Genomic DNA, 9,762 nt, shown 5'->3' on the forward strand with positions numbered 1-9,762 from the left:
CATATTAGCTGGGATGGCAGGTGCATAACAATGCAATCAGCTTTTGCCTGAAAAGGTATATGCCTAGGCTGGCTTGGAATTGTGATTCTCTAGATCTCAGCCTCATAAGTAGCTAGGATTGCATGTGTGAACCACCAGTGCCCAGCTTATAGAGGAAATTTAAACTTATTTCTTTAGATAAATTCATTGTTTTATTTCCAGTCCTCCTCTTCTTCTTCTTCTTCCTCCTCCTCCTCCTCCTCTTCCTCCTCTTTCTTTTCTCTTCATCTTCCTTTACCTCCTCCTTCTTCTCCCCCTCCACCTCCTTTTATTATTACATTATTATTATTACAATTATTTGTGTGTGTTCAAAGTCTTCATACCTATAGGCTACTTAATGTTCAATGGAACTTAGGAATCATTTCAGTCAGCTTCTTTATGTATTATATTTACTTTGGAGACTAAGAAATATTGGTAGATTATCCAAGTACATAAAACTATCTGGTGCCAGGGCTGAAACTTGAATTCCAATCCACTCTGTCTTCTATGATGCCAGATTTTCTTGCTACACCTTTGTCTGAAGATTTCATTTCACATGCTAGTTAACCTAACACATTTGTTATGAATATATTCACATAATTTCATTCTATTTTTCACAGGATAATTTTACACTTTGTAAGAGTGTAGGAGGTGAAATATTTCCTTGGGTTGGTCTTGGCAAAATGACAGGATCAATATTTGATGAATTTTGCTCAATTTCAAATGGAAGCAAGTATGATGCCTACTGACTTTGTGGGTACAGCCCTAGAGATACAGTCTAGAGGAGTATCGCTTCCAAAAGGGGATTACAAAGATTTCAGGGGTATAAAGATGTGGAGTGACAGCCACATATTTGTGGCTCGTGCTTCTAATCCTAGTTATTTACTAGGCTGAGATTTGAGGATCATAGTTCAAAGCCAGCCTGGGAAGAAAAGATCATGAGACTCTTATCACCAATAAACTATTTAAAAGAAAACCCAGAAGTGAAGCTGTGGTTCAAGTGGTAAATGCTAGCCTAGAGGAAAAAAACAAAAACAAATAAAAACAAAAACAAAAAAAGCAACTCAGGGACAGCTTCCAGGTCATGAGTTCAAGTCCCAGGACTAGCAATAAAACAAAAAAAAGATACTGGGGTGGAAGTGTCTAATTTCAAGTTTAACAGAGACAGAGTTTGGAGTCTCATTGCAAGAGGTGTGCTGGGAAAATGCCTGGTTTAAAGCAATTCCGGTTACACTGTCTAGCAAGGTTGACATAGCCACTTAGTTAATGAGTCCTTGAAGTGTACTCATTCATATTAAGAAACATTGCAAGTATAAAATACACATTTGATCTATAAAGAATATGAAAAGTAATGCAAAGAATTTCATTGATGACTTTCTGAATATTATATTAAATAGGATATATGATTAAAATTAATTTCCTGTTTTATTTAATTTATCTAGCTCATAAATAGTCTGCTTTTTTATTTTCAATATTAGACTCAGAGCCTCACACTTTCTAATCTAGGGGTGTACCCCTTGAATTAGCTCTACTTTTGTTGATTATTTTAGAGATGGAGTCTAAAGAACTTTTCTGTCTAGGATGGCCTCACACCATAATCCTCTGGCTCTCAGCCTCCTAAGTATCTAGGATTATAGGCACCCAGCCTGAAATTTTTGTATGAATTTTTTTTCATACCTCTATCCCCCTTATAATTTTGATCATATTCTTTAGGAAGATTATATTGTATAGATATTATGGATTTATCTGAGATCATGATGTACATTACATACATTTTTAAACCAAATTTACCATGGAGCTTTCAAATGCTTTTATAATTCTCTAACTTGTTTTTAATTAATTTTATTAACAACTTATGATTTCTGGTGCTTTAATATTTTAATATTGTTTAGATGTTGTCTGTGCTCTTACATTATGGACAATTTACTCAGCATTTTATAATGTTTATATGAATTCATTTTTTTCACATGTGGATGTCTGATCAGTTTAGAAATTGTACAAATGTATGGTGTGAGGAATAGATCCAACTTTATCTTTTTCCATATGGCTATCCACTTATTCTATCACCTTTCTAAAAATATCCATCTTTTCCCTCATTTTGAGCTCTTGTCTTCATCACATAGTTAATGTCACAGACAGTTGGGCTATTTCTGTGTTTTCCAACCTTTCCCACTGGTCTGTCATTCTATCCATAAGCCAGTATCACACTCTTTTAACTATAGAAGCTTCATTATGTTTTCTTATCTCAAGGATAGTTTTGTACATACTCTTTATTCAAGGTTTTGTTGAGTATTCATCAACATAACAGAACATAAGATGCAACACTGGGAGAAACTGGATGAATTGTTTACAGGATCTTTATCATGTTTCTTACAACTGCATGTGATTCTGTGATTACATCAAATTACATCTTCATGACCAAAAGAGAAATAGTTGGTTTTCTTTTGTTGTCTAGTTTCAGTGGTTTTATTTTGTTTTTGGGTCCGGTCGTGGGGCCTGAACTCTGGGCCTGGGCGCTGTCCCTCAGCTCTTCAGCTCAAGGCTAGTGCTCTACCACTTGAGCCACAGCGCCACTTCTGGCTATTTTCTTTTTGCTTATGTGGTGCTGAGGAATCGAACCCAGGGCCTCATGCATGCAAGGCATGTGCTCTACCACTGAGCCACCTTCCCAGCCTAGTTTCAGTGGTTTTAGTCCCTGGCCATATGGCCCTGTTGTTTTGGACCTATGACAGCACACAACATTGGTAGGAGCACATGATGGAGGAGATCTGTTCACCTCAACCTCATGGCAACCAACAAGCAAAGAGTAAGGAAGAGGAGCTAGGGTCCCAAAATCCCCCTTCAAGGTAATAATCCCAATGACCTAACTTCCTCCATATTCTAAAGGTCCTAACAGTTCCCAAAACCTCCATAATATGGGCCTTTGGGGGACATTTGTGATACAAACCATAGTAATAGTCAAAAATATAAATCTCAGATCAAAACTCTGTAGCTTATTTTGAAAACACTAAAGTCATTCCTCATTGGAACTCAGAGTAAAACCAAGATTTCTACAACCTTCCTTATTATTTAACAGTCTTGAAGTTATTAGAAAATACAATTATAACTTGGAAAGGAGTAGAAGGCATAAGAACTAGAAGGAAGGGGCTGGGAAGGTGGCTCAGTGGTAGAGCGCTTGCCTTGCATGCATGAGGCCCTGGGTTCGATTCCTCAGCACCACATAAGCAAAAAAGAAAAAAGCCGGAAGTGGCGCTGTGGCTCAAGTGGTAGAGCACTAGCCTTGAGCTGAAGAGCTGGGACAGTGCCCAGGCCCAGAGTTCAGGCCCCACGACTGGACCCCCCTCCTCCCAAAAAAAAGAACTAGAAGGAAATAAGTACAAATATTTTATTAGAGAAGATTTTTATTACATATTTGGAAAATCTGAATTGTTTCCTCACAAGCTGTGTGCTGGTGGCTCACACCTGTAATCCTAGCTACTCAGGAGGCTGAGATCTGAGGATCGTGGTTCAAAGCCAGCCCAGGCAAGGAAAGTCCATGAGACTCTGATCTCCAATTAATCACCAGAAAACCAGAAGTGGTAATATGGCTCACGTGGTAGAGCACTTGCCTTGGGCTGAAGAGCTCAGGGACAGCGCCCAGGCCCAGAGGTCAAGCCCACAACTGACCAAAAAAAAAAAAAAAGTTCCATCACAATGATCAAATACTGTTTGATTCTATCATGTAATACTTTTGAGATGAGAAAAAGATGGAGATGGAGAAAGTATTAGTGACAGTCTAATCTGAATTTCAGTGTTCTTCACATAGTGGCTTTTAAACATGAAATTTCTTCCTAATTTTATGGGAAAAATGTGCAGCATTGTTTAAGAAGGTAAATTCTAGTTAAAGAAAATAGCATGATCATTTAGTTAACACTATGTTTTGGAAGAAAAAATTTTATAGCAATTGGATATAATTTAAATTTGTATTCACTTTCAAATGCTGAAAATATGGAAATATGGAATAATTACTGAATAAAAATATGAATCATTCATATAGTGAACTTATGTCTTTGCCAAAATAATAGAGAATATGTACTGATTCTTTCTCCCAAATTGAGGTCTCTTTAGGGAAATGTCACCATCGTTATGTGTGATTCTTCCCTGCTGTTTCCACATAGCACATTGCTGCTTCCCATACAGCCAATGGTAAGGTGACATTCATTTCTTTTTTCTTTGTCCTCATGCCTAGTTTTAATCCTTTGTGGGGCAATTTCCATTGTTACTTGACAGCACAGAATCTTTGGAAGCTTTGGGGTTTGTAGAGAATTTTCCTGAAAAAGGTATGGTGAGGTGCTATGCCATGGTGGCTATCTTAATATCTAATTGATTGCTAGGCCTACACATTATATCACTGAATATCTCTTTCCAGGAGCCAGTGCAGGAATTTCCAATTAGACTTATACTCTAGTATTGGTTTTGGAAAGAAAAGTTCTTATTTCTATCCTGAGATGACCAGTCCTTTTGAGCAATAAAATTTGTGCAGAAGTGAAAACTGTACTCCATTTTTGAAAAATACATTTTACTTTATTGTAGAAACTTCTTTTAAGAGAGTGTCTGAGGGATGTTTCTTTAGGTTCCCATTCAGGCCTCTGAACTATACAAGTGTAAGGAAGACCTCCCCTTACTAACTTAATTTGAAATAGGAAAATTTGTTAAAAAAGGAACACACTTTCAATAGACTGAAAGAGGATCATCTCTAGAGTGAGAATGACAATTTTTTTTTATTAAAATATAAGAGGCTTAGAGCATCAAGTCCTTCCCCAGGACTAACCTACAGGGAAGAATAAGGTTCTTCCTTATCTCAAGGTTCAAGGGGCTTTATTGAGTTGCATTTGACCCGTAAGTCATGAATTACAGCTAGGGGGCTATGTTAGTTAAAGATCTGTTGTTATGGGAAATCCTGGTTACCCATCCTAGGCTAGAAAGAAAACATTTTTAATCCTTAGGGGGTGGAATACTACAATAAAGTCATTTTGCGACATTCAGAAATCTTAGTGGGCTATACAGGCTGGTCATCTGTGAGTTGGTAAGTTAATTAGAATGTTTTCTGTCAGAGACCTTTTAGGTTTTCTTCAAATTTATTCATCACTCACGACTAATTGCTACCTACTAATCTCCCTCAAGGACTTGAGACCCTAAAGTCTTTTAGAGAAGGGAAGTTGAATTTAGTCTTTGGCTAGTTCCTGCTGGTTTGGGGCACAGGTCAGAAGTCTCTTGCACTTGCTCTCTCAATGAGGACAGTTGGGATCCTAGGTCACAGATGATCTAGGGGACCCTTGAAGCAGGAGATTCTTTGGCGACTGTGATGAGGGGGTAGTTGCGTTTAAGGAGAGGCCATGGAGTAGAAATACCTGTTTAGCTTCCAAATCTCTCTTCTGTACTTGTATTTCTGTCTGTTCCCTGGAATCTGACTGATACAGCTGCAGATTCTTTTAGAGGTAAGTGAGGCAGGGTATGCATTGCTCTGCCCTGTCCCTGAGGAAATCTGGTAGGTTGGGTCTTGGAGTCTCCTCCTGGCCAAGTGATGGAGCTCTTTCCTGGCACCACTTCAGATTTCATGGTAATGATGTCTCCTATATAAGACCTTGGGATCTTCCATGGTCTCATGTTTTTCTTACATCCTACACATACATTGGAAATAGTTGCTATTTTCTCTGCCTACCACACCATCTGGGTTTGTGCTTCTCAGGACATCTTGTACACCAGAGGGCTCAGTGGCTGGCAGTAGGATCAGTTTTCTAAAACTTCATTTGGTCAATTCCTTCTCTCTTTCCTCACATAACCAATGGTAGGGTAAGGTGCCCCATGCCTTCCAGAGGTTCAAAAATATCATTGCTAATGAATAGTTTTACATCAAAGACTACTGTTTTGCTTTTAGATGTTTCTTGTGGTGTGGGAAAGTAGGCTTTTAAAACAACTTAGATTTTGTTTATTTACCCAAAGATTACATAGCATGTCCTAGGTCCCCATAAGCAGGGTAGGACATGGATTAGATTAGTACAAGAAAACATCTAGACTGAAGAAGAAGTTAAGTCTTTGACAGATAGCTCTGTTGTCTGTTTTTTCACTATTCTTTCATGATACAAATTCTCAGAAAGAGAAGATTGTCATGGGATGGAGTTCATCTATGGAAAATGTATTAACTGTTGTTTTTTCTATTCTTTCTTACTTAGTATATAAACATGTTGTTTTTCAAAGGCTTGAATTGGTGCACCTACAGCAGTATTTTCCTTTACAGGGACATATTCCTAGTTGTGCCAGGCATTGTCCATACCCAGCCTATCAACCAGGGTGATGATTTCTTCATCCAACTGACAATAAATTGAAGCACGCTCTAGTCCTTAACTTACTTACTCTAGTTTTTTAAAAAAGTTGATCTACATTGCTAACCACTTGTTCTTGTCCAAGTCTTCTGAGAAATAGTTGCCAAGAAAAGACTAACAGTGTCTTGCCTGACAAGGAAAATGAGAAGGGAACTAGAAGAAACTAGTTGAGCAAGAAGACTGTCAAGACTAATGGCAAAGCTGTCAGAGAATTATTGATCCCAGTACTATGGGAAAGTCTTGCACTTGTCATGAATAACCCTGCTTTAATCTTGCTGTTCTTTCTGTTGCTGCCTGTAGGAAGCCTGGCCTCAGATCAAATGTGGTATTTTACTTCAGCAGAGTAATATGTCACCCACACTTCCTGAAGTAGTGTATCTGAGAATTGCATCTTTATATCATCATAAAGAACATAACTACTAATGTATATTTCATTCAAAAGTTCCTTAAAAGACTCATTTTAAAGCACAAAATTAGAACTCCATAACAGGGTTTATTACATGGAAAATAAACTATTTTAACAAGAATAGAACAAAGGATGGGAGGAAATGGAAGCAAACTCTTATACCTTTGCTTATATAATGTACAAACTGTTGAAAATATTATTTCAAAATAAATTTTGATAAGACAAAGCCAGATATTGGCAATACTATCAGTACCAATAAGATGAGATACAGTTAATAAGCTAGCAAATGGTATACAACAAATACTAAAAAGTACAAAGAAATAAAGGAAAGCAGAAAAAGAAGGGAAAAATTATAGTTAAGACCAGACCAGATGGGGACAAATAGAAAATAAATAGCAATATGGTAATCTTAACTCAATAATTACATTAAATATAAATACTCTAAATATGCTTATTTAGGGATAGAAAAAGTTAAACAAGGTTATGGAAAAAATCAAAAGCTAAATACATTCAGTTTAAATGAATCACACGTTACCAGCAAAAACAGATTTTTAAAAAATTACAGAAAACAGTATGGAGATGCCTATAAAACTAAAAATAAAACTACCATATGATTTATAGAAACCCACTACTGGGTATCTATCCAAATGAAATGGTATTATTGTATCAAAGAGATGTTTATTACAAAACTATTCATAATAGCCAAGATATAGAGTTAACCAAGGTATCCATTAATAGATAAATGGATAAGAAAAATGTACTAGATGTACACATTGGAATATTAATCATTAAAATAACGCAACCCTGTTATTTGTGGCAAAGTGGATAGAATTAAAGGCTATTGTGTTAAGTGAAATAATCTTGTCACAGCAATACCACATGTTCTCACGTGAGAACATGTGGTATTTTGAAAGAAAGAAAGAAAGCCAATCTCATAGAAGAACAGAATAGAATAATGGGCACTAGAGACTGAGAAGGGCAATGGAACAGAAAGAGTTATACAAGAGCTCTCAAACAGTTAGATGGGAGGAATTTGTTTTAATTTTCTACAGTCTAGAAGTGTAATATTTTCCATATCTACATGTACTTATAAACTTTGTTAAATGGCAATTCCTTTGTACAACTACTTAAAGTTAATAAAAATATAATAATAAAAAGTTATACAAATCTATGATGCATCTCAGAATAGCAAGAAGTTCCCAGCATATAAAAAGGATAACATCCAAGGAGCTGAAAATATGAACAACCAGATTTAATTATTACACACTGTGAGTGTACACCTAATTATTATTTTAAATTCTAAAAATGAGTATATATATGTCCCAATTTAAAAAGTAAAACAAGAAAAGGATATTCTGTGCAAGAACTATCACAAGAGATCAAGAACAGTTCTATTAATTTCTGATACAGTAGACTTCAAGACAAGCAATATTAACAGAGATTATTAGAGACATTTCATAACAATTCAAACATCTAGTAATAGAAATCACATAGCAATTCCAAATGTGCACTGACTTTATGAGAGAACAAATGAAGCAAATAATGCCAGTAATGAATGGAACATGTAGAGAGAAAATCATTACTGACACAGAAGACTTGAACAATACTATCAACAACCATGAACAAACAGACATTTATAGAACATTTTACCCAAAACAAAAACCACAGATTTTTTCTCCACGTGTACAGGGTAAATCACTAAGCTACACCATATGCTGGAACATTAAACATATTTCAATAAAATCAAAAGTACTGAAAACACAAAAAATATGCTCTTTTATTACTGTGGAACTAAATTAGAAACTAAAAACAGATCTCTGCAAAAATCTCCAAATAAATGGAAAACAGAGTTCACACCTCTAGATAATCCAGATACTGAAAGAAAACCAGAGGGAAATTAAGAAATATTTCTGACCTAATAAAAGTGGGAATAAAATGCTGAGTATTGTATGATTTAGCTAAAATAGTTTTTGTAAGGAAATTCATAATTTTAGATATTTATATTATAGAAGAGAAGTTTAAAATTAGTAACATCTCATTCTACATCCCTACAAATAGAAAAGCCAATAGCCCAAAGCAAATGCAAGGAGGAAATGATAAAGATGAAGTACAAATTAATGAAATACAAAATCAACAACTAATAGAGAATATCAATGAAAACAATGTAGGCTTTTAAAGATTGATAAAATTGATTAAAAGTTCTAACTAAACTGCTCAAAAAGGTCTAAAACAAAAAGTTATAATAGAAGTCAAGAAAAAGGTCAGTCACTGCAGATTTTATAGAATTTAAAATGTATATTATTATAAAGAGGTTTCAGAGGGGTTACTGGTACATAAATTAGGTAAAGAGTACATTTCTTTTTGGACAATGTCACCCCTCCCCTCTCTTCCTCTCTGAGTTTTCCCCTCCCATTCCCACTTACAAGTTGTATTGTTCATTTTCAACATAGTTTCCAGTGAGTATCATTGCTGCATTTTTTCACCCGTTTACCCTCCATTTCTGTGTCTCCTCTTACACTCCCAAAGACATATACACAAACATAACAAAAAATAAAAACAGCAAAAAAGGAAAATCCTCTTGTTTTCATTTGTTGGAGTTCATTTTGATAACTATTATTTTGTATGATCAGATGCACATAGGCATTGCACCTTTATGTTCCTCTCCTAAGAGTTTCGTCTTTTGGTCTCACTGTATGTGAATGCGTAGAGTCTTGTCTAATTGTTCATGTCTCAGTGTATTTTAGATCTAGCTTCCGGATATAAGAGAAAATGTGCTGTTTGTCTTTCTGAGTGTGGCTTCCCTCACTTAAGATGAGTTATTCTAGGTCCATCCATTTACCTGAAAATGACATAATATTCTTTCTAATGGCTGTGTAAAATTCCATTGTGTATAGGTACCACATTTTTTGCATCCACTCATCTATTGTAGGGCATCTGAGCTGTTTCCACAACTTGGATATTGTGAATAGTGGAGCA

This window comes from Dipodomys spectabilis, unplaced genomic scaffold (assembly GCF_019054845.1).
Source record: "Dipodomys spectabilis isolate Male_0828 unplaced genomic scaffold, ASM1905484v1 ptg000023l, whole genome shotgun sequence".
Taxonomy (NCBI): domain Eukaryota; kingdom Metazoa; phylum Chordata; class Mammalia; order Rodentia; family Heteromyidae; genus Dipodomys; species Dipodomys spectabilis.